Raw genomic sequence first — 27265 nt, 5'->3', positions numbered from 1 at the left:
GGTTGCATATTTGTGCGTGTGCAGACACTCTTCACACCCTGCTGATATCACATCCTGCTCCTGACAAACTGCTGAACAAATATGCGATCTGAGAAAACCACATCTGGTTTTAGGCATAACAACTGCGAGTCCATGAAATATTTAACACAAGGTAATGCATTTACATTATTTTAGACAGAGCAGTCTAGTCCTTTGCAAAGAAGATTTTGTCTTTTTTTTTTTAGAAAGCATTCAGATTTTGACTGTTCCCTTATGCAATGGATTCTTCTGCGATGCCTTAAAGGTCTTATTACATTGTTGTGCAGTATCAGATTTGATAAGATGAATGATGAAAGTTATAATGAGGGGATTTAAATGGATGAAAAGATTAAAACATTACAATGGGAGATTTAACAACTGGGAGGCGGTGAACATGTAATGTTTCCTAATGAACTGCCTGGTCTCTTTTTAGTTTGTGACCTTCAAGCTCATCAAAAGTTTTTCTGACATGACTGAATGATTGGTAATTTGCTGGTAATGAAGTTAAATGTAACTCTGAACAGTTAAGGAAGCTCACAGGCAAATGTGTGAATATGAGCTGTTACTTCAGCACATCTGGTAAACACTTAGCCTTTGACTCAGTGAAATGCATTTGCAGCTTTGAAAAATCATTCATTTATTTATGCATTGCACATCTCTCAGTCTCACTGAAGGCAATGTCAGAGTGGAGTTAGCTCTCTTTTCAGGGTTAACAGACAGACTGTCTTGTATATCCATGATTAATCTATCTGACAGTAATGCTGTCTGTCTGTGACGAGTGCCAGACAGTACAGAGAGGGAGAAATGATAAATGATAACCCTAACCCTACACAATTCAGCCTATTTGATAAGGTAATAGATCTACTTTTGGCTGTCCTGTAAAAAGAAATCTAACAGCTTCCCCTTAAGAAAAACTCTTACATGTGCAGAACCATGTTTTTAGAGTCTGTTGACTTGAGATGATTTTCTATAATTCCAGCGCTTGGAAAATGTGATGACAGATTATATGTTGCAAAGTTGTTATTTTTAGTTTTGTTTTCTATTTGCATATGTGTGTAGTTGAGCTCTTAAAACTGTAAGAAATGTTTCATGTCGTATCATCTCAAAATGCATAGTTCTTGCATAGTAGCCTTTAGCGATGTAATAATTTTTTTTTACATTATTATTAAAATAAATGTTGATTATTGTTAAATAAATTATTAAATGTATATTAAAATTATTCTCATCTATATAATAATAAATATTGGAAATATGAATGTAATAAATATAATAAATATTTGTATTTTGTTATAATATAAATTATTGTTATAATATAAATTATTACATTTTAGTTAAAACCAGAACTGTTAGAAATGATAGAACACATAACATCAAAATGTATCATAATCTGTACATAACCATTAGAGATGTACAGTAATAATAATACAATTATTATTAAATAAATTATTTATTACTGTTACATTAGTTTAATCTATAATACTTTTTTAAATACTGAAATAAAAAAATGAATGTATAAATATGATTTATTTTTAACATAATAAATATTTATATTATCTTATAATATCAATTAATTAATCTATTAGATATTAGAAAAAAATGTATAGAAATTTTTGGTTAAACGTTTAGAAATGTTAGAACTCAATTAATAACATATCAAAATGTTAATAGTTCTTGCATAGTAACCATCAGAGATGTACTCATTTTATTTACATTATTTTGAAAGTAAATGTTAATTATTAATAATTAAATTATGAAATATGTATTATAAGTATTCAAATATAAATATGAATTTGAATTATAAAATAATGAAATTAATAACTAATATGAAATTATTAGATTTTTGGTTAAACTTGGAACTGTCAGAAAAGGTAGAACACATAAAATCTCAAGATGTATCATAGTTATAACCATTAGAAACATAATCTTTTTATTTAAATTATTAAATTATTTATTCTACTATAAACTAAATAATTTATTGTTGTTATTATTATTATTATTATTACATTATTTTAATATATATTATATTTTTAAATATTTAAATATAAAAAATATATAAATATTATTCATTAATAATATAATAAATATTTGTATTATTATAGTATCAATTGATTAATCTATTACATTATGAAATTTTTGGTTAAACTTGAACTGTTAGAAATGTTAGAACACATAACGTCAAAATGTTTCATAGTTCTTGCATAGAAACCATTAAAGCTGCAGTCGGTAACTTTTGGGGCTCGCGTCTGGCGGAAGAACATTGTAGCCGGATCTACTTCTCTCTGTTTACATCTATGGCGAGTCACGCAGGTACTGTGCTACTCTGCAGCGTTGCCGACCCCAACCAGACTAAAATAGTCCGAATATAAACACTTATTATAGGGGTACCGTAGTGATTCAGGATAAGACAAAAACACAGTTTGGAAAATGGATTCGTGATGTACTCACTCATTATATATATTTTTTAAATTTTCAACACAAAACAACACTGTGGCACAGCCCTGCGCTGATTGGACCAGAAGCGGTGGATTTTGTTTATATTGGAGAGAAGTAGCTCTGGCTACAATGTTCTTCCGCCAGACGCAAGCCCCAAACGTTACCGACTGCAGCTTTAAAGATGTAATTTTGTTATTTAAATAAGTTTACATCAGTATTAATGATTAATCAATTTGTAATTAATCAACTTACTTAATTATTACATATTTATTTTATTTTATTATTTTATTTTTCTACATTTGGTGTCCCTGGGTTCATTGAAAGTCTGAGTGGTGAGGTTTCTGGGTCTCTGAAAGTTGAATACTCCTGTCCTAAGACAAAATATTATTTAGAAAGTAGGAAAGGGGCAGATACAGTATAAACAGAATGTGCTCTCATAGCATTACAGTTGATGCTAATCTGTGGGAAACAGTAGGCGATGATAATGAAGATGTGATAACAGCAGCCCTGTGTGCCTGATGCATTCGTTACAGATGAAATGCCACTTTAATGTCCTGTGAACATTCAGGACGTGCTACGAAAGTGTGAACGAATCTGACCACCCATAATCTCTACAGGTAACAAATGACTAGCCTGACTCTCTGCTCCTCCAGACAGATCCATAAGCCACCACCATAATCAGTACTGAGAGAAGACTAATGTATGGTTTGGTAGGAAAAGATAACTCTCTTAGCAGTCCTGCTTGCACTGAAGTTTGAATGAAATCACAGCCATGAGCTTGGCTAGCAGTCAGCTTTATGTGTGAAGTCATCTCATCATGCATCCATAATGTTTTCAAAATGTTTCCTACAGTCATGAAAAATCTTCAAATTGTGATTTTCAGGCCAGGAAAAGCCTTGGAATTACTGTTTAACTGCACTCACAAGTGAATCTCAGGTTATTTTGTGGGATAATTAAATATATTCTAAATAAACTACAAACATAAAAAATATATACATTTAGTTTGTACTCAGATTCTTTTTTGTAACTCTTCCCTCTCAGTCACACACCTGACTGAAAGGCTCATTATGCAGCTCATTATGCGGGCCTTTGTCTTCTCAGGTGTGAATCACACTAATATTCATGGTCAATCACGCCTACTCGCATATGCCCTTTCTAAACAAAAAGTGTCTCTCAGGATTTAAATCAATCAATTTTTTTCTGTGACCAAGTAAACAAGATGATTTTCACATTTTGAAGCAAAAATTCTAGACTACAAGGTCTTGTGAACAAATGTTCTGTATGTGTGACCTTATGTATGTGACCTTATTTAAGTGACTTCAAAATTCTAGATTTTCACTAACCTCGCATAAACGTTTTCTCAAAAACACAATCATGTACATACTTGCTATTTACATATTATTGTAGCCCAGTTTGTACAGAATACAGTGTTTTCAAACTTTAGCCATTTATATGTTTATAAGCAACTGAAAAAGCACAAAAGTCAGGGCACGTTAAAACTTCTCCAGGCCCCCAAAACCCCCTTAGACCCCAGAGAGTTAAAAGCATTCCTTTTCTTAGACCCCAGAGAGTCCTTAGACCCCAGAGATATAATATATATATATATATAATATATTATATATATATATATATATATATATGAAACCCCCTTAGACCCCAGAGAGTTAAAAGCATTCCTTTTTTTGTGACTGTGATTTCATTTTAATTGATCATGGTTGGTGAACCAGTCCCAGACCAGAGCAGCCCGGTGGAAAATAACATTATCCCAGACAACAACAAACCTGGGCTGCTCTGATCTGTCCTGTACAACTGCATCATGAAGTGCATCGAGAAATGTGAGAATACGTTGCGTATTGTAGGGACCAAGTTTGGCATGATGGTGTAGTAGCCCTCGAAGGCTTATGGCGGCACACATTGTAAAGTTTCCCCAACGCTGCCCCGGGATGTGCACAATTGCTATTTGGCCAATTATCTTACGACCCTGTCGTCTAGTTTTGCTGGACTAGCAAAACCCCCCCACACACACCCCCACCCCCACCCCAACACACAGGTACCTGTGTCCCTCTCTGCATGTATCTACTGTATGTGATACTGATACAATGCTATGTACATATTCACTTATTACTGTACTGGATTACATAGATACTGTATTGTAAATGTAAAGGACTGCAACACTTATCTGTACATATTCTTGTCAAAGTCCTTTGACCCTGATACAGTTCCCCTCAAATGTGACCTTGTACAATTGCTTCAATGTGATTCTGTGCTTTACCAAGACACATCTGATCATGGTAATGCCTACTTGATTGATGTTGATGAATACTTGCCTATCTGCAAGTATTTGTTCCTGTTGCTGGTGGAGACCAATCACATTGTTTGCTCTGATCATTTCCACAATGGCAATTTCCTGCAGTTGGGTGAACAGGTGTTGCCGACCACCCCCAGAAGGTCTTCTAGTCATTCTGTAGAAAAATGCAACCACAAATTGTTATTGGTTTGGTTCTTTTTTACAGTATTGTATACTGTACACAGTACTGTAACATCTCAATGGTACAGTGTTATGTACTATACTTTACTGTATGTTCCACAAAACTACCATTTTTGTTAGAAAAGGAGCACTAGCCAACTTGCAATACAGTACATGTGATACAGTAATGTGAGATGATACAGTACTGTAAATACTGTAGATACAGTCTGGAGTGGAGAGTTGAAGACATACCTCTTTTAAGTATTTTTTGTGTTTGTGTTTATTTGTGTTTGATGTGGTTTTGATGTGGGTTGGATGTGTGTGGAGTTTCTCTCATTGTCAGGCCATGATTTATCACATGATCCACCAACGTTGCTCTAATATCATCTGAAATATTGTTCCGTGCATAGCCTCTTCGACCATGTCCTATTCCTCTCTCTCTTTGTCTTCCTCTTCCTCTTCCTCTGCCTCTGCCTCTGCCTCTTGCTCTTCCTGCTGCCATGCTTGCAAAGTTCTCAAAATGGCTCATCTGAGGCCTGTTTGTGGTTGGCTGATTGGTGATCAGTTTTGTAAGTAAGAGTTTTCAGGTGTGTGTTTAAGTGTTTTCAATCACCCAATGTATTTTGTATTTTGAATAGAAGTGTTTTCCCAATGGTACCCATGAGATTTCATTTATGAATGAAGTGTCTTATGTATGAAATAATGAGTAGTATGCAGGAGCAAGTGTGTTGCATAATTGAAACTGAAGTGCTAAGCAGCGCTTTTTTTTAAGGTCTGGTTACACTGTGTTTAAGGTATATTAACAAAAGCTTCAAGTTTTTTTACTTTGGTCTAAGCATGTGTCTATAGTGTTCAAGCAATAGGCAAAAACTGTAACAACTCACAGCTATGCCAAAATGAAACACTGCAATCAAAACTTAACACTCCTTTCTAAAAACGAAATTCTTGCAACAAAGCCATACACACAAGCATCATTTGAATTACTCTTTCAAAAAAAAAAAAAAAAACATTCTTACAGAAATAAAGAGAAACAGAATCACAAATCATCAAATTTAGAAACAAAACAAAAGTAAAAAAGTAAAAAAATGACTGGATAAATTGGTATTGGGGGAAAAAAACATACTTGTTTTGTGTGTGTGTGTGTGTGTGTGTGTGTGTGTGTGTGTGTGTGTGTGTGTGTGTGTGTGTGTGCGTGTGTGTGTGTGTGTGTGTGTGTGTGTGTGTGTGGGGGGTTTGGGGGGGTGGCTTATGGATCCCGCCTTCTGTTCGAATCTGGCCACAAGACCTCGTCAACATCACAGGCAACGTCCTCGCAGGCTAGGCATCATGGAAAATATCGCCTTGTGTGCCGAATTGATTCCACCTCAATGTCTCTGCATGCCTCTTCTATTGCTTGCAGGCGTGTGGTTACCGATCATACACTTTCCACCGCCACACTGAAAAGAATTCCTCGATTGCATTTAGAAAGGGACTGTAAGGGGGCAGGTATAAAAGTGTGAAATGGTTATGGTTGTTGAACCAATCTCAGACCAGAGCAGCCCGGTGGAAACTAACATTATCCCAGATGACAACAAACCTGGGCTGCTGTGGTCTGTTCTGCACAACTGCATGTAGTGCATCTAGAAATGCAATGATCTGTCCTGTATTGTAGGGACCTAGAGTGGCATGGTTATGCAGGACTCCTTGGCCACTAATTGCAGCACACAAGGTGAGATTTTACAACAGCCCTTTATCCAACTACATTATGGCCCCGATGCCTGGTTTTGGCCGGATTGAAGCCTGCCTCATCCGCGTTAATGATCGCAGTTCGGCGGCATCAAAATCCAGAACTGTCTGTAACAGAAAATATTGGATAGTGTTACTGAAAACACATACATTAACTACAATGTCTATATTTTCACACAAGTAGGGGCTGGGTTGGGTCAGTATAGACAAAATTTACAAGCTACAGGCAGGGCAGGTGGCAGCGTAAACCCTCATTCCCACATCACAATATATAGTATGTAAAGTAAAGTGACACGTGTATGGTATTATTTTTTGCACATGTACTTGATCATGACACTGTTCCTCTCAAATGGCACCCTGTACAGCTGCTTCATTCTGAAGTTATGTTTCTGTAGGATGCAACTTGTAGAGATGTTGACCCTGTTGATATTGTTAAATACATTTCTGTTTGTAATTATGCATTGCTGCAACTCACAAAGTGGGATTGCATTATTTTCTCGCACCATTTCACGATAGCAAGCTCTTGTTGTTGAGTGAAGAGCCATACCCTTCCACCTTGGGGAGGTCGTCCAACCATTCTGTACAAAATGCCACCACAGGATGTCATTGGTTAGGTTCTTTTTCACATACTGTACTTTCAAACTGTACACAGTACTGTAACATCTCAATTGTATTCCTTTAGAAATACTTCACAGCACTAACCATTTTTGTATAGTACAGTTAGTACAGTAATACTGTAATATGATACAGAATCATGTGACACATACAGTAGGTACAGTCTGGAGTAGAAACTTGAAGATATACCTGTTCTCCAGGTGGAATGTCCTCATTATTGATGCTACTGTGTAGCGACTGAGGTTAGGTTGGACTCTTTGCCCAGCCTCCCTCATGGACAGGCCATGATTTATAACCTGGTCCACCTGAGTAGCCCTGATGTCATCTGATACACGTCTCCATACTGGTCCTCGTCTTTGTCCTTGTCCACGTCCGACTCTTCTCTCTCTTTGTCCTCCTCTTACTCTGGCTCTCATTGCCTCCATGCTTGCAAAGTTCTCAAAATGGCTTACCTGAGGCCTATTTGTAGTGCTAAGGCTCAGACCGATTGGTGTTCTGTTTTCTGTGCAAGTGTTTTCAGGTGTGTATGTAAGTGCCTACAATTCCCAGATGGGTTTTGCATTTTAAACTAAGTGTTTTCCCAATGATAACAGGTGATTCCTTTTTTGATCAAAATGTCTAATGTAAGAAAACGTGTGTAGTGTTTCACAATAAGTGTGTTACAGAATTGCAAACAAAGTGCACAATGTGTTTAAGCTATGGTTACACTGTGTTTAAGGTATGCTACAAGAAGTTTAGGTATTGAGGCTTTGGTCTAAGCATTTGGTTTTAGTGTGTAAGCAATGGGCAAAAACTGTAATACGCTGTTACAAAACTTTATATATTGAAGGAAATACAAGAAATACTACTATGATATGTTAATAATTTACAATTTAATATAGCTGTATTAATTAATACATTTATAATTATCTATTTATTTATTTATTTATTTATTTATTTATTTATTTATTTATTAAGATTTGAGGTGATGTGTTTAATTTTAATGAAAACTATTTCACACATGTATAGCTAAGTATGGTCTCTTAACTTTTAGGAACAAAAAGGTTAAATTAAATTAAAATTAAAATTGAAGTAAAAATAAATACAATACAATAAAAAAATCATATTATTTCTTTTCATTTGGTGGGGGTAAAATATTGCTAATGACTTGACAGGTTTTTTTTTTTTAGATATACTTATTGTGTGAGCTGCACACTGTGTTTTGTGTGTGTGTGTGTGTGTGTGTGTGTGTGTGTGTGTGTGTGTGTGTGTGTGTGTGTGTGTGTGTGTGTGTGTGTGTGTGTGTGTGTGTGTGTGTGTGTGTGTGTGTGTGCATATATACATAATAATGTGCTTGGAAAGTAAACTCACTTTCTAGACTATGTCCACAACAACCTGTTTTTATTTCACTTGAACACACACACTTTCACTCAGACACATGTGCAGATACCCAACTCTCTTCTGCCAGGGAGCTCATTTGTCATATCCATCTGCCACCTGTAATGCACATTGTGCAACTGGAAAGCAAAAAGTGTTCTTGCCAAACACCTCTCAGCTGGTACCCATGGTGGCAACAAAATGGGACTAGAACAACAACAAAAATCTAATCTAAAGCCCACGATGCAACTATGGAGCTGCTATCCAAGAGCTGGTGAAAATAAAATGACATGTCATTTGGCCAGTGTGATCTGAGTAGATTTATGATAATGGCACATAATTGATTTAGTTTGTGTGATGTTGCCTTGTTAAAAGCTTGTCAGTCATAATATCTGTCAAAAAGTATGATAGAATTTAAGGCTATATTCATAATATGATGCGAATTTTAAAATGCAGACGAATTTAAAGGTATAGTTGACCCAAAAATTAGGACTCCGAAATGAAATCAGGACATCCGAAATAAAGATGAGTTTGTTTGTTCATCAGAGCAGATTTGGAGTAATTTAGCATTACACCACTTTCTCACCAGTGGATCCTCTGCAGTGAATGGGTGCCGTCAGAATAAGAGTCCAAACAGCTGATAAAAACATCACAATTTCTACAAATACTAATCATCATCACTAATATGCCAGTCATCCGTATGAATTTAGTCTACCAATTAAGTGAAAAGCTGTGTGTTTGTAATAAACAAATCCATCAAGATTTGTTTCAAATCCATCAAGTTTCTTTATCTAAAATAGGACAAATCCATCAAGTTTCTTCTGATTAAAAAATTAGTCCTTTATCCATCATATTGCTTCTTCCAGGAAAAAGTAATCTCTAAATCATGAGAGAAATATGCACAGATCAAGCACCGTTTTGTTAACAAGTGTAAACAGTCTAAAACAGTTACTAAACAAATATATTGGTGGATTTTGATATAAGAAGACAACAGGAGATGGACTTTTTCACTGGAGGAAGCGTTATTATTATCTATAGTAATAGATTTGTTTCTTACTAACACACAGCTTTTACTCCACAAGGCATTAAGAGTTGTGTGGATCACTTTTGGATTATTGTGATGTTTTTATCAGCTGTTTGGACTCTCATTCTGACGGCACCCATTCACTGCAGAGGATCCACTGGTGAGAAAGTGATGAAATGCTAAATTACTCCAAATCTGTTCTGAAGAAGAAACAAACTCATCTACATCTTGGATGGCCTGAGGGTTTGCAAGGATTTCTATTGAAATCGCTGAACAGCTGTAAATCTGACTGTACCTTTAGTCTCTTTAGATTAAACTAGCTCACAAAATGACAAGAAAGAGACACTGCAGGATGGCAGGGAGCAGCTGTGTACTGGATGCATTTACCCTCGTCTTTTACCTGAGTGATCTTCACTGAAGCTGCTGATGCACATCGTAGATTTATATACATTAGGCCGAACCGTCGTTGTCCTGGTGTGATCATCTCCAGCACACTTCTGGCCTGATGTTACCACGGCAGCAGCTGGTTTGAGGTCCTGTGAGGTGGAAAACGCTGGACAGTTTATATCTTTCTCTTGAGAAGGACAGTGAGAGACCGAAGAAAAGAGAGGAGTGAGTCGTGATGGTGAGTGGGTGATGGGATGAGAGGCAGATGGTGTTTGCTGGTCGGGGTCGTTGGCCAAGCAGCTCGGGTCTCCTCGTGTCACTGAGCAGGCACTGCGGCCCTCTAACCTGCTCAGCCTGTCAGAATGGCTCGCTGCCATTTTTTTAGGAAGACCCCAACAGACGTAAACGCTGCCACAAGTGAGTCATTGATTAAAGCCTTTAACACTATTAGGTTTAGACGTGATATTGGTCAATGAAATATGAGGTTCAACTTCTGTGATGAGCATCTTTTTCATTTCTGAATTAAAATGAATTTTGGATTCATTTTTGGCATGAAGTAAAAAAATATCCAGGTGATAAGACTGTCCAGATTTAAAAAAAAAAAAAAAAAAAAATACATAAATAGAAATTGAGTACATACAGTCAATGTATAAAGCAATAAAGTTATATAGTATAGAGTTAGATTGAAAATTAAAAATCAGAAACTCTAGAGGACATATGAGGTTTTTAATTTCTACTTGGAAGAAAAAAATCTAACTGCGGAAAAACAATTAAGATATTAAAGAGACGCAATTCACGATTTTTGCTTCCTAAAGCATTTTATACTCAATATCTGCATCTGTTGGTCCCAATAATAATTAAAAGTTCTGATGCTGCATAATATTATGATTCAAAATTGAAAGTAATAAAGCACAAAATCCGTGTATTCTCAAGCTGTTTGAACAGAACCACTTGCTCCATCAGCCTCTGAGCGTTTCAGCATGCCTAAACTCAAGTAGATTTGCATTGTTATGTCCCTTGGCTCAGTCATCAGAGAATTTGATGAGCCCTGTGAAATATGTTTCTTGAATATATTGCTCACACAGATGGGAGAGGCATTTGGGGTGTGATTTCAAACCTCATGCAGTCATGCAGATGCACTTAGAAGTGAGGGAATCAGAGCGGTTTGAGCATGCTGGGGTGTTCAAGTGTGCCTGTGTGTGTGTGTGAGCGACTGAGGAGAAGAAAAGAAAAAAACCTTTTCTCAAGAGCTCTCGGTCTCCTAATTACGCAAAAAGGTTGTCATTCAGAGCAGATTGTGGTCCTCGTTTGATTGATGGTTGCAGTTATGCTGTTGATTTCATTCATTCAGATAATAATTCCTGTAAACGAAAAACCTGTAGATTTGAATTGCCTCTCGTTCTGTTTTCAGCTTCAAAGATCAATGACCCATCGCAAGGTTATTCCATGTTCCCCAGATGAGGTGTGCTGATCTGGAATTTAAAATGAATGGCATTGCTTTGTTCTCTCCTGTAGGTCTGTCTCTGCTGAGTGTTCACATTATCGTTCACAGACCATTGTCTCAGCTCCAGCGCAGGGAAACAAATGCGAGCACAGAAGTCCCAATAATACCTCTCCCCAACTGCACACTCTACATTGATGTCATGACCACATTTCTTGAAAGTGCCTATTTAAACCTCTACACTGCAGTTTGTATTTTTTGTGTGAAAGTAGGCTACTTTAATCAATGTCTTTTAATCAATCAGTCAATCAGTGTTTTATTTTATTTTATTTTATTTGTTATTATTTTATTTTTCTTTGTTTTATTTCATTTCATTTTTTTATTTTTATTTTTCATTTTATTTCATTTTATTTAGATTTTATTCTAGTTTATTTTTTATTTTATTTCAATTTTATTTATAAAATAAAATATAATATAATAAAAATATTATTTTATTTGTATTTTTATTTTATTTTATGTACCAAAGTCACTGATATCACTTTTAAGAATAAAAACTGGATCAGTAAATCTGAGACTACTATTTAAAGTCTTCTAAAAAAAAAAAAAAAAAAAAAAACCTTTTAATAGTTCCAGGTTAATATTAAATTTTGAAAACCAGATTTTCATTGTAGTCTCTGACTTTTGGATCCAACTATATTTAATTTTTAATCTTTACAAATACTAGCCCATATTGTGATTTTAATGCAATGTAATGACCTACTTTTAATTAATTCATCCAAACTTTGGCAAATTCTGTGACATTCTGCATTAAACTGTGAATTCTATTTTTATAAGTGGATCCTGTGATTCCGTCTGTGCTTGATATATCCGGATTAGTTTTCGTTTTCCTGCTTTAGTCCCGGAATCACTATGTGTTTCATACAAGAGAAACATTGCAGTGTTGTTGGCCCAAAAGATGACTGTAAAAGCAGTCTCACAGAGCTGGCCCCAGGCATGGCTGCTGGAAAATGGGACGGTAGAAACTTTGCTCCTTTGTGCGGTCCTCAGAGGAGCCAGAGAGTGCAGTGTCTTGTATGAGGTGATCGCTAGAGTGCTTCCTGAGACATGCCTTGGAGTCATACCACAGTTCAAATGTATACAAGACTTCAGATCATGCTTAAAAGCTTTACACAGAGGTGCATCACTTAAAGGGAAGTATTTGTGTTCTGAATTTGTGTTAATGTTTGATACTTTGTTTGAGCTTTTGTGTGATGTTAGACTGTGGACAAGGACTTTTTGTTGGTCATCTGCGAGATGGTCCATGGATCATGTGACCGGAGAAATGATGCTGAAAATTCAGTTTGAAATAACAGAAAAAAAATTATATTTTAAAATATATTCAAATAGAAAAGTTATTGTAAATAGTAAAACTTTTTTTTTTACAATATTGCCTCTTTTGCTGTATTTTAGATCAAATAAATGCAGGCTTGGTGAGCAGAAAGAATTATTTAAAAAACATTAAACATATTACTGTTCAAAAACTTTTGACTGGTAGTTTATATATCAAATATAATGTATATTTATTTATTAGTGATTTAATATGTTTAATTTTGATTGATCTTATCCAAAATAAAAGTTTTTTTTTATGTTTTTTATGTGCTTTGTAATGTGTGTATTTTTTATTTTTATATAAATACACACACACATACAGTATATATATACATATACATAATATATATATATATTTATTTCATTTCCATGTATATATTTATATTCATATAAGTGATATTATATGTAAACATTTTAAATAAACATAACATATTTTTCTTAAATATATACATGCATGTGTGTGTATTTATATATACACATAATAAATATACACAGTGCACAGATATATGTAAACAAAAACTTTTATTTTGGATCGTTTAACAGCACTATTATTTATTTATTTATTTTTAACATGATGTGTTATTTATAGTATTAGTATTTTCCTTATTGAGTTTAATTTACTGGAAAGTGGACGAATGTAAAACAGTTTTAGCCCTGCCATTTTTACCGTGGGTGTGATTCCCAGGGAATACACATCCAAATAAACGTATACTTTAAAATAAATGTATGCTTTGAAGATGCTTTGGGTAAAGTGGCTGCCAAATGTGAGGAAACAAAATGGTCTCATTTGAAATTCTAGGAGCATTTTTTTCTGATCTAAACAGGCAAAAGCAGTAGAGATTGAAAACATGAGAATATTTAACATGTTTTTCCCCAGCTCGTCTTTGATAAAGCCTTCTCTATACATGCATTCGTGGAGTTTGATGGTTGTGTTTGTTTTTTGTGGTTCTGTTTGAGAGCTGTATTATAATTTGACAGAATGCCACAGGGTGCTCCCCTCATCTCCAGAAGTGTATTTTTCCTGTGGAAACAGATCAGGATCACTAGTGTATATTTAAGATGGCTGAAACTACAACTTCATTAGCCATATTACTGTTGCAGAGAAAGAACTGTTACAGATCTTGGGAAAAAAACTAATTAGAGTGAACCCATTCTAAGTTTATGGTGTTTGGGAACAGCATGATGCCTGCGTATTATGACAAGCCTGCTGCCAAAGTACATTTTGGGAGAAAAATTACATATGTTTACATTCACCTCATGGCAACAAAGCTGTCAGGATGGAGAATGCATTCAGTTCAGTGTGATTCAATTAACTTTGACTCTAAACAACATTGCATCCACTTTTCAAGTGGCTCTGTGAAACCACCACATGCTCTTTGCAGCCATGTTGTGTACTGTATGCTGTCAGAGTAGGTGATGGGTTGTAAAATTTTGAAATGAGTATGGAGTGGTGAAAGGAAACTAATTTTCACTCTGCTCTCAGCGGCCACTGTGGTGTGACACTGCATTCATTGTGCATAAGCTCTGATATGAAATCTAGATACATGCCCTGCTGCCTACTGCCTAGAAGGATTTGGAATGCTCTACAGCAGGGGTCGGCAAGTAAGTTCCTCTTCAGGAACTCGAACTGTGTCAGAGGACGCTTTGGGAACACCCTTCAGCGTGACCGGCTCTCAACCACATGTGTGTAATCATTCCAATGGATGGGCAAGATGTCACAGGCGGGGTGACGTAGCGACTATGAAGCTTTAAAGCATGTGCCGTGAAACCGGCGTCAGCTTTTTGTCATTCAGCAAGCGCTCTGTGTGTGTGTCAGTCTGATATCTGTTTTTGAGTCTTATTTAGTGTTGTTTGTCAAGAAATCACAAGACAAGACCAAACATCTAAGGCGAGGGCAGGCAGCGTTAATGCTTTGTGTTCCTCCCTACCCACGTTACTCTATGGGTGGGGATACACACAGTTTGTTTGTTGTCTGCTTGGGAGTGAAGCATGCGGATGGGGTAGGCAGCTTTAATACATAAGCATATTATGCCTGCTGGTCCACCGCTTCAGGGCACCGAGCTAGCCGCTCTGGTTACACCAGAGGTCAGTCTCGAGAGACTGATTCCCTTAGTAGACTATTTGGCAGCGTGAAAACTACTGCCAAACATGTCTTAGTGGGTCCTGCACACTTTAGTGAGAGGCCACAGAATCCAGTTTGGTTCTCCTCCGCCTCAATTAAACGGGGCCTTTCCCACCCTGGTGGGCCCCAAGCAGGCTCTGGTAATGGAAGAGAAGTAGACACTCTCTGAGGACGGAGGCCATCGAGATGGTCCTTCCTCGCGTAGCATAGTCCGGGACCTACAGCCAGTACTTCACAGTTCCAAGGAAGGATGAAGGGTTGCGTCCTATTTTAGATCTGCGTCTTCTGAACCGCTCAGTCAGAGGACTGAAGTTCAGCATGCTCACACTCAAACAGGTTGTGTCTCAGACCAAGTCAGAGGACTGGTGTGTCACGATCATTCTAAAAGATGCACATATCTCCATCCTTCCTCATCATAGGAAGTTCCTGAGGTTTGCTTTAGGGTGCAAAAGCCTAGAAGTACCGATTCTTCCTTTGACCTTGCACTCTCACCCCACACTTCCATGACTCAACCACATTGATGTTTGGTTGATGTGATGAGTGGGGTGGGGCCGAGAGCTGTGGGAACGGAGCGAGGCTGGTGGAGTAATTGGAAATGAGTGACACCTGCACCACTCATCGGTCTCGAGTCCCATGGAGGAGCTCCGGAAGGATAAAAGGAGTAGTAATGACAGTGAAGGATGAGAGAGGACCAGGCCTGGATTTTATTTTGTGTTTTGGTTCTGTTTGTGCGCGGCAGTCATCCGCAAGGGACTGTAGCACTCTTTTGTGTTTATTTTATTATTAAAGTTTTTATTTAAATGTTCGCCGGTTCCCGCCTCCTTCTTCCCGTGATTAGAACATTTGTTACAGTTGATATTAGCTCAATCAGAGTGGACATCGAGATGTCGTTCTCGCTCACACAGAGTACTCTCCAGTACAGAGAACTACTTATCTGAGCATGGTGTGGGATTCGACCATTATGCAGGCACCTATGTCTCCTGCTCGGATCGAGTCAATCCTCACCACAGTCGTGAGAGTAAGAGAAGGCCGGTCACTCATTGTCAAGCAGTTCCTGCTGGGTCTGATGGCAGCTGCATCCAACGTGAGAAACTCTTGTGGAGTGATCAACATCTGACATGGCATATAAACTGCCTGGAGATGCTGGCTGTGCTTCGAGCACTAAAACACATTCTCCCAGACCTAAGAGGTCACCATGTGTTGGTGCGCACCGACAACACAGCGGTGGTCTCTTATATCAACCACCAACCACGCCGTTTGTACAAACTAGCGTACAAGATCCTTGTGGTCCTGTGTGGTCCCAGGGCAAACTCTTCTCACTAAGAGCAGTTCACATTCCTGGGCATCTCAATATTGTAGAGGCAGGGGCCGAGGCCCAGGGAATGGAGGCTACACCCCGAGGTGGTGAAGCAGATATGGCGAATTTTTGGCCAGGCTAAGTTGGACCTGTTTGCGACTCGAGAGACATTGCCCTGTCCCCTCTGGTTCTCTCTGATTCATCCAGCTCCACTGGGAGTTCTGGAGAGAGTGCATCGGGACTGGGTCTGTCTTCTGGTAGTAGCCCGTTCTGGCCGGGCCAAGTATGGTTCTCGGACCTGATTTCTCTACTCGACAGAGCTCCATGGGAGATTCCCGTCAGGAAGGCTTATGTGGCGGCCATTGCGGCCTACCATGCCCCTCTCGGTGGCCAGTCAGTGCACACAAACCCCCCAGTTACAGGTTTCCTTCACAGTGCGCTGAAGCTGAGGCCTCCGGTATGATCTTGTGCCCCCACACGGGACCTGGCTGTGGTGCTAAAAGCTCCTAAAGTCCCCTCCTCTACACCATGGCCTGTCGTATTCCAGGGCTTCAGTCCTCCTCCCTTCAGGGAGTCAGACCAGCAGAAGCTTAACTGTATGTGTACAGAGCTGCCCTGTAGAGAGGGGCAGACCAACTGCTTGTTTGCTATGGTCCCCCTAAGAGAGGTCTTCCAGCAAAAAAACAGACCCTCAGTCTGTGGATAGTAGATGCTATTTCTATTGCTTATGAGTCCTCTGATCTCCCTTCACCTCATTCTACTAGAAGTGTGCCAGACTCCAAGGCCTTCTTGGCAGGTGTCTCGATGCAGGACATCTGCGACGCTGTGGGATGGTCCATGCCCCTAACTTTTGTCAGGTTATATGGCCTAGATATGCGAGCCACTCCTGGTTCTTCTGTTCTCTTGCCCTAGCTGTGCAGGCTTCCACACTAGGCAGAGATTTAAAAGTCTGGCGGGATGGGCATACTCATTCCCAACACGTCCTCTGACACAGCTTGAGTTCCTGAAGAGGAACGGCTCAGGTTATGCATGTAACCATGGTTCCTTGAGGGAACGAGACGCTGCTTCTCAGGGCCATACTTCCTGCATCTCTGCCAGCGCTTGCTTCACTCCTAGAAGCTGACGCCGGTTTCACAGCATGTTTTTAAGCTTCTTGGACGCTACGTCACCCCTCCCGTGACGTCTCGCCCCATCCATTGAACTGATTACACATGTGGTTCAGAGCCAGTCACGCTGGTTCAGAGCCAGAGGACGCTGAGTTCCCAAAGTGTCCTCTGACGCAGCGTCTCATTCCCTCAAGGAACCATGGTTACAGGCGTAACCTTAGATGTTTGGCACCAGGACAAAAAAAAAATTGCCACTAGATGGCAGGCCAGAACATCGTCAAAAGATAATTTAAGAAATTAATTGATGAAAAATGCAACTAGAATTGCCTGTGACAGACTGTTGCAGTGTCTTGTGTAACTGGTAGTGAGCTGTGTTAAATCCTATAGGAGGACAGTCAGACAGAGCTGTGTTAAATCCTATAGGAGAACAGTCATTAACAAATGACTCACCCCGAACACTCAACCGTTATGCAACAGCAGCGCTAATTTTTATTCTGTACCAGACCAGAACTGTTTGACATAATAAAGACCATCAGTCACGACCTGAACTGCACCCGCATTAAATCTACTACATCAGGTAGGCAAAATTATTTATTTTCTCATGTAACACAAGCAATCAAATCAAAATTAGGCATTCTAAGTTGGTTTTTTGAAGAAAAACAGACAAACATTATAAATAACAGAAATGAGTTGTTTTCTCATGCAACACAAGCAATCAGTGCTTTGATTTAGAATAGAATCTTGTGGTAATTTTGTAATTATTTTAGATGAATTTTTTTATGATGAATCACATCGTACACATGCTTATAATTCTTCATAAATGAAAAGAACATATTCAAATATGAACCTTTACTGTTAAATGCGATTGCCGTTATTATTTAATTTCATTAGTCCCAGTTATGATTTATGAGCAATTGTTCACAGAAAAGTGAGCAAGATATGACAGTTACAATATCATGATTATGGTTAAATCTAACCATCATAACCAAATTAGGCTACATTTATTGTCATATTAATTATCTCAATACACATCATTAGATATGACATTAAACACAACCTGTGTATATTTATTTTGTAAAAAGGCTTGACTGCTTCATTTTAGCATATATTTGTATACTTTTAAAGGTTTGTTAAATCTTCCAAACCTGACAATATCGAGTCAGTTTATGTGTGACACCTGTGGTCGAATATGTGCCTTGAGGATTGGCCTGTATTCTCACCGTCGGATACATCAACTTCAACTGTGATCGCGTCAACAGCTCAAACCTAGATGCTTAAGCCTTTCTTTGGCCTGCACTCTGGAAGTGATCTGTTAATTCTGCTAAAGTGAAACAAAAACTGAAACTAAACTATATAAAAACTAAATAAAAATTTGTTCACAAAATAAAAACTAAACAAAAACTAACAACAATAATTATGAAACTAATAAAAAATAAACTCAATTTTATAGCAAATTGGAAAACGATATTAAAATAAAACTAATTTAAAAATTCAAAACTGTCACAGTTATTGACTCTTGTTTGTGTTCCTGTTCCTGCCTAAAGCCCGAGACACACTGCACGATTTTTGGCTTTCCCAGACAAGAGAATGGCATTGTGAAATAATCGTGGCAATTTCTGTGATTGTGGCTCCTAATCGGTGGTCCTATGTCGTACAGTGAGAGAGGTTCAAAGATGGTCGTTGTCACAGTCTTGCGACCACAGATAGCCTATGATAATTTTCTGGCAGTGTCAGAAATTCAGCATGTTCATCGCACAGTGTGTTTGCAGTTACAGCCCACGTTTACTGACCAACCAGTAAAACTGCGACATGAAATCAATGCGACATGGCGCTAAAACATAAAACTGCTTACCTCAAGCTCTTATTTCTTTCACTTTCGCCGCTCCCACTTTTTTTCTGCACACATAAAAACTACAACTGTCAAAGTGTGATTCATTATGCTCTTTTTGTTTACCACTTGTGCATGCTAATGACATTTTATTCTTCTATAGTAACGTACGTCGTAGCCTACTAGTCAATAGGTGTGATCATCATACAGTCTACATGCATGTCGTACCCAAGTTTATTAGATCCCTGTCGCACCAGCAATGATCTTAAAGGATTGCATGTTACGGGAGGGGGCGATCTGTCACAGTTAAGAACTTTTGTTCCACCTGTGTTTATTAATTATATCATGTGTCTATTAGTACTTACAGTAAGTGCTGTGTTCTCCCCGGTTCCTTGGTCTGCTATTGTTTGTATCTTCGTGTTGTGCTATCCCTTGCTCCTGGATTCTTTTTGTTTCTTGTGTGGATATATCATTAAAGGACTGTTTTTGGATTATTCCTGCATCGTGTGCTTTTACTAGCACTAAACTGTTACAAAAACTATAATAACCTTGGTTCACACTGCCTTTGTAATGTACAAAAGAAGCAGAACAGTTTATGTATTGTTGCATTATTCAGATGTTTGTCTATATTTGTATTTATTTGCCATTTTTGATTAAATAGTACATTGTCAGGTTTTTTTATTTAATTTTTTATTGTAGAATTGTATTTTCGGTTATCTGTGATCTACAAAGGGAGGTCACAGCTTTCTTTCTTTATCCAGCAGAAAACGGTTTTAATCTAACCCTGTCACTCGAAAAGACGACTGAACTCCTTGTGCTAAGACAAAAACTACAGATCTGAACTTTGCATGAACCGATAAATTCAATGGAGCCAATGGTGAATTCACTATATAAGCAAAGAGAACATCAATTATATTCAGAGATTCAGAAGCCCTCTGTCATTATTTTAATGTCCTTATGAAAAAATAAAATACAGTCGTGGGAGTCCGTTCCATGCCATGAAGAAGAAAAGAAGGAACTCAAACTTTTTGATGAGAGAAGGACTGATATTCAAAGTCCAGTTCAGTCGAGTGATCGGATAAAATGCATTTTCTGGCTGCAAGCTGGCGGAGACAATCTTCCCAATGCTGTCACCCACAAGGCCCTATACTTCATCACAATAAGCTTGGTCTCTTCATTTCCTTCTTCTCTGGAGCAGAGGGAAATAGCAGAGAAGATGTGATGTCAGTGCAGAGAGAAGGTCATGCTTCATGTTGTCAGTAGTTCTTGGCACAATACCCAATCACGACTCAGATTTGTATCTCCAGTTCAACTCTCATGACCATTTTCCTCTTAGAAATCCACTGGCTTTTCTTTCACCTCTGATTCGTTCGTAGTTGTTCTTTTATGTCACAACGAGACAATAATCCTCACATTTTCTCTCCTTTCACTCCAATGTCACTTTCAGCGCCACTCGAGGAGGTTTCTGTTTACTGACGTGAACATGAAGGACAATGTATTCTCCTCAGGGAATATTTCCCTTAGGGATAAAAAGTCCATCAGTCCAAAGCCTGTTTCTTATTACCCAGAAATACAGCTTATGTTTATGCATGACCTTGTGGCGGGCGGTTCTTTGTCTCCCGCTCAGGATGACTGAATATACGCACAAAAAGTCACTCAGTGCGCTTTTGACAAGGTTATTCCCAGTAACAAGCTCCAAGGAGTGGCTTTGAGCATCCGGGAACACTGGAATGTGACTCCTAATCTTTAGAAGTATGGAAATGCCGCACCCTTGCGGTAAGAGAGTATGACCTGTAAGGACGACACCTCGGTCACTGAGCGATTGTGAGTGTTTTAGATGCCACTGCAGGATAATATTTAGAGTCGGTTCCATTCTTTTTTCTCCTTGAAGCTGCCACTGTTCACTGACAATGGAACTGTGAGCGAGTTACATGGTAAAATCTGAAAAATGGTGACTGAAATGTTGAGAAAATTACACTAGAAGGGTAATGAGAGAGAAATTTGAATTCTCAGAGGAAAAGCTTGGGAAATTAGGTTCAGTTTTAATGTATTTTTTTTTAAGCTGGAATGCTATTTATAGATGCACAGCTTCTACAGTTTTTGTTATTTTTCAATTCTTAACTTGAAGAAGAGAGACATTCAGAGTCTTCAGTTTAATGTTATTCTCTTTCTGACAGACATAAACAACGTGTACAGTGACAGTCTGTCTGCTTGTTTATAATGCATGTTTGTTTGGATTTTGTTTGATCTTATTCTTTAGTTTCTTTATATATATATATATATATATATATATACACACACACACATACACACACATAAGTAGCTGGCTTTTAGAATTGTATGTTGGAAAGCTGCCAGTGACAAACCTTCTGCATCTAAATAAAGGTTTATGTGTGGGAGCAGGTAGATTTCTTCAAGCTGCGGCTGTGATCAAATCAGATAAGATTGGTGCATCTGTTCTGCTCCCTCCCTCTGTGTTGACTGACAGGAGTCTAAAGGCTATTTCCATCTCAAGGCTATGAAGTTGAGAGATTGACATGTTGAACTACAAACAAATGTAATATTTTCTTTGTGAATGTTTACCGTGAAACATTGGAGCTGGAGAATGTTGTTAAAAGGTTAGGAGATGCTACCACAAAACAGTGAGGTTTGACAACATGATTAAAGGAATAAATGTGCTTATGGTGTTTTTGCATATTTTTGTATGTTTGAGAAATAACAACTAAATTCTTATTTTGTGTGTTTTACAGAAAAATGTAAGGGTGAGGAAGTGATGACAGAACATTAATTTTTAGGTTCAATATCCCTTTAATCAGTGCAAGAATTAATGAATATTAAAAAAAAGGTTGCCTCAACAAATTAATTATTTTTTTTAATTTATTTATTTTCGATAATGTGCTTTGTTTTCTGTCAAGTGTGAAAGCGTTGTCAAGTGATCTCAGGAGTTCTTCTCTGAAAACTCGGTTTCACTCTCTCTGCGGTGTAGAGTAGGTTCAAGACTTCATAAAGGGTTATTTCAGCACCCCTGTGAGACCAGTAATGAAGAAGCTTTGCATGATTCACTGCGGTGTTAGTGCCTGTTGAGAATGACTTTAGGTCATAAAAGTGTTCTTTGACCTTGTCGCTTCACTAAAAGAGTCTCTCAAAAAAGCTCTATAGGTAATTTATACCACAGGAAGCTTCACATGAATTTTCTTTGGTGAAGTTGTTGGTGCCATGTTCTCAATGTCTCAGAAAAGCTCTCATCACCTGGATGATTCTAAAAAAAAAAAAAAAAAAAAAAACAAATTCATTGTTTTATATCTTCTATCTTTGTCGATAGTCAAGATGATATTAGGCTCATTCTCCTATTAGTGTATTAAATTATAATAATAATTATTATTATTATTTTTATTAGGCGGCCTATTATAATTTGGCTATCAAATTATAATCAAATTTTATATTTAACATGTTAGTTTATCAGTATGTTTGAAAGTATATTTTTTCGATTATTGGTGCTTCCATAAGCTCACTCTCACGTACCTGCGTGGTTTAAAACACCAAATACTTATGCTATTAACAATAATTTGTTGTACTGTGTTCATGAAAAAAATGTGAAGGAAAATGAGCTGAATTTCGACCTCTTATCTCTCACTCTTGTTTTCTCGATGATTCTTCTTGAATTATTGATTTGTAGAGAAAGCTACCAGAGTTCACTGCAGCCTACGCCAATCCCAAACCATAGTCCACCAAAGTTCTGTTTTCTCTTTCAGGCTGGCTTCTTTTTGAGCAAGGGCAAACTACATTTCAGAGTCCAGGAGGGAAAGGAGTTTTGTTCAGGAGAGGACAACGTGCTGACAGGTTTTGCCTGGTTCCCTCAACCTTTATCCTCAGGGCATCTGCTTTCTGTTGATTGGTTTGCTTGCACACTGAGGTCTGGCCTACAGAAGGCACACTAGAGAGGATTTTTAATTTCTGATGGCTCAGAGATGGTGGGTTACTTGCACGGTTGTCATCTGACTGGAGTATTTGACAGCCAGAGAGCGATTTATGGATGCTGCATCCAATCTGACTGATTCCCAGTGATGCTTCATCCCACATCCAAATGAAATGCTTGACAATGTCTTAAAGCTTTAAGGGATCCAATCTGTCAAACCTTGGTTCATGAGAGAGGATGATCTAAGCATAGTGTTTTTATGAGAGCTTTTTTTGTGGCAAATCTGCTGTTGTTAGAGCTGCACTGCACTTTCGGTTGCCTTTTAGTGTCTTTGACTGGTTTATGGAGTTTTTTTAGCTACTTTCAGTTATTCAGGTTTTAAGTTCTTATGAATAAAAGTTAGAGACACAATAGAAGAACCGTTGTTGGTTCTTAAAAGAACCATTTTTTTCTTACAGTGAAAAATATTTAAAAATATATAATATGAAGGACATTTTAAATAGAAAGCTTCCATTGAAGTTAAAGGCTCTTAATTGAAACACGGTTCCCTTTCAGTCGGTCCCTCTAGACGTCATGTCGGTGACCGACGAATTGGGATCTTGCTTCGAGAGACCAATCTACTTTGAGTGTAAACTAAACGAGCCAATGCACATTGGCATGCAAATATTTCATCCAGCTGCAGCTGATCACAGTGTGAGCATAAAAAGGCAGCAGGTGCAATGCAACAAGCTTTTCGCCTCAGAGCCATTTCTGGATGTGGTCAATACCTGGCGACGGGTGATGGTCACGATCGCTGCCTCACATGTCTGGGCATTAAACACACTGAGGTGGCGTTCGTTGGATGAGTCATGTTCCCATTGTGGGAAGATGACCATCTCGGAGCTGTGGGCCAGGCTCCGTTTCCTGTATTACAAATACATTTTAGATAAAGAAGCTAAAAATCATCTTGTATGTCATACATACAGTGGTAGCCAAGATTATTAGGGGCCAAGCACCGAAGGTGTGTAGGCACCTATTGAAATCATTGGCGTTATTCTTCTTCTTCTTCTTCCTCTTCTTCTTCTTCTTCTTCTTCTTCTTCTTCTTCTTCTTCTGCTTCTTCTTCTGCTTCTTCTTCCGCCGCAAGTCTATGGCTGCCCATAGTTCCGCTTGCAGGAAAGTTGTGAAATTTGGCACACTGATAGAGGACTGTCCCAACATTAACTATAGCAAATTTGAAGTCTCTAACTCAAACTCTCTAGCGCCACCACTTGTCCAAAATATCAATTTTTTTTGCTAATAACTTTTGAACCGTAAGCCACAGAAGGAAATTTTTTTCCTCTGAATCCTTGGCTCATTCCGAGTCGAATGGACCCCAAAATTCAAAAATCGCAAGGTTTAGTTTTTTCGCTATTTTCAATTGTTCGAAAAACATACTTTTTCGAACTCGTCCTAGACGGTTGGTCCGATTTTCATGAAAATTGGCTCAGATCATCTTCAGACCATGGCAGCAAAAAGTTATGGAATTCAAGTTGATTCGTGCAACCGTTCTCAAATACCATGCGAAAAAATTCTACGAAAAACACACAAAAATGCTTGTGAGGCTATAACTCCGCAATGGTTTGTAGTATTGAGACAAAACTTGGTGGGTGTTATAACAAGCATGACCTGAGACTACCTGCAGTGATTCGACGCAGCGCCACCTAGTGGTCAGGAGATATGAAAAAATCATATTTTTGCTTATAACTTCTGAATGGTTTGGCCAAAAATCACAAAACTGGTCTTTTTGTATTCGGTGGGTCATGCCGAGTCGAATGGTATCCAATTGTCCTGTGTCGGCCATTTTAGGTGTCGGCCATTTTGAATTATGTTTCAAAATGCTGTATTTTTTGAATGCATTATCGTATCGTTAAGAAAATAATTACAAAAATCTTCGGCTCCATGCCCTCTTGGTGCTCAAAAAGTTTGGGGGCAGCGCCACCTTGTGGTCAAAAGTTATAATGAAATATCTAATATATGCTAATAACTTTTGAATAAATTAGACTATTGAAATAAATGTGGTCTCTCTATATTCTTTGGGTCATGCTGAGAACATCGATACCAATTATGCTAAAATTGGCCATACTTCCTGTCCGCCATTTTGATTCATGTTGAAAACCTACTTTTTCAAACTCCTCCTAGACCGTTAGTCCGATTTTCACCAAATTTGACTCAGATCATCTTCAGAGTGTGCTGACAAAAAGTTATGGATTTCGTGTTGATATACGAAAGGGTTTTCGTTTAGCGCATCAACAAATTTGTTCGTAAGATGCCAAAATACATCTGAGGCTGTATCTCGGCAAAGCTTCGACATATTTACACCAAACTTTGTATGTGCCATTGTCACCTCACACTGACCATGCAACATAAATTTGGTAAAAGCGCCACCTATTTGTCAAGAGTAATAAACCATTCATTAACCATTAATAATTACAGATATAAAAATGCTAATAACTTTTTATTGCATTAGCCTATTGAAATGAAACTGGTCTCAAAATATTATGTGGTTTATGCCGACAACATAGATACCCAATATGCCAGAGTATGCTAAACTTCCTATTCGCCATTTTGATTTATGTTGAAAACCTACTTTTTTGAACTCCTCGTCAACCGTTAGTCCGATTTTCACCAAAATCGAGTTAGATGATCTTCAGACTGTGCTGACAAAATGTTATGGATTTTGTGTCGATAGACAAAACCGTTATTGCATACCACAGCGACGAATTTCAGGCAAGTTGCCAAAATGACACTTCAGCCTGTATCTCTGCAATGCTTTGGCATATTGACACCAAACATTCTGTGTGCCATTGTCACCTCACACAGAACACACCAAAATGATTTGATTACAGCGCCACCTGTTGGTCAAAAGTGATAAGCCATTTAATCATAATACTAGTGCTTGTATTTATGATTTTTTTCGCCATTTCAATTACAATCATCCTTAAATTGCTTCAATTACTCATTTCTGCATTTGGTCTGATGCTCCGTGCCATGCTTAGCTCCTCCATTTGCCTCTGGAGTGCTTGGCCCCGTAACTGCTGCTTGCAGCTATATTTATAACTAGTTTTATCAGGAGTGTTTATGCTGGGATGTTGTGGAGCTTAGGAGATATTACAGAACCATTTTATGTAAATTTCTTCGATGTACTGAAAAAAAAAAACTAGTGTTTTATTCATTTTTGCCACCACTGTATTTTAAGTCATAAAGGTTTGGAATGACATTTCCAATTTTTGTTTTTGAGTGAACTGTCCCTTTACCACCAAAAGATTCATTCAAAATGGGGCGACTTCACCATGTTTTCTGCCCAGCAATTTCTCTCTCTTCATATTACCCTTTCATTAGCATTCAACACAGCAGAGCTGATTGAGATGACCTGCAATAACAATCCGTCCAATCAGTGATTTTGATGCACTTAGCGTCAAGAGAGGCAGCCTGTCCAAAGAATGATGATTCCGTCCTGACATGCTCGCACTCAGCTGCAAATTATAATGAAGCCTGAGAGAAAATTTGTTGTGTCCTTTTCAGGTGAAAAAGGCAATTAACAAGGCACAATTAATTTTCATTTTATAAATGTTCATTGTTTTCGTTTACGACAACATTCCAGCTCAACGTTTTATTTTGCCAGCCATCGGAAGGGACATTGTAATTATTCAGATATGCATGAAGGCTCGACTATTGAGCTGAAACAAAACTGGATCACTGGACTTGGAATACTCATAAGGGAATATAAATCGGTGTGACATACCTGTCTGAAGGCCAGTAAGAGTGTAAGATGAATTTCTATGGTGATTCATTAAGTGAAAAAAATTACTCTGAGAAATAAATGTGAAAGGAAGAAGTAATTCAAAGAGAAAATAAAACAATAAGAAGGGCTTCAAAGAGTAAATGCCAGAACTTTTCCAAACTTTTGAATGCACCAAAATTATTTAAATGTGGCATTTTAGAAAATAATCTTTTATTTGCATCTGTTGTTATTTTTGGTGACCTTTGATCTCCTGTGATCATGCTCCTCTTCAGTGCCGTGTAATTCAGCTATATTATGCTTTGCACCTGTGATGGCAATTTTCTAGCAGTGGAGAGTCAGACAGAAACTTATTCTCTTGGCTAAAGGGTGTAAAGCACTAATGGAATTCTAAAACCCTTC

General features: G+C 37.9%; 1 protein-coding gene and 1 long non-coding RNA gene across 3 annotated transcripts in view; one reads left to right on the top strand and one right to left on the bottom strand.

The window, feature by feature from the left end:
- Positions 1-27265, top strand: part of cntnap2a (contactin associated protein 2a) — a 352125-nt gene that overhangs the window by 230201 nt on the left and 94659 nt on the right. The window lies entirely within an intron of this gene.
- On the bottom strand, positions 6958-10177 carry LOC122142237. Its single transcript, XR_006158466.1, has 3 exons — positions 10039-10177; positions 7147-7221; positions 6958-7063 (listed from the first exon to the last, which is right to left on the bottom strand). It is a non-coding gene; the product is annotated as an uncharacterized LOC122142237 (long non-coding RNA).

The sequence above is a fragment of the Cyprinus carpio genome, chromosome B24 (genome assembly GCF_018340385.1).
Source record: "Cyprinus carpio isolate SPL01 chromosome B24, ASM1834038v1, whole genome shotgun sequence".
NCBI lineage: Eukaryota > Metazoa > Chordata > Actinopteri > Cypriniformes > Cyprinidae > Cyprinus > Cyprinus carpio.
The sequence above is the reverse complement of the archived record's forward strand: the minus strand, read 5'-3'. Positions and strand labels throughout refer to the sequence as shown.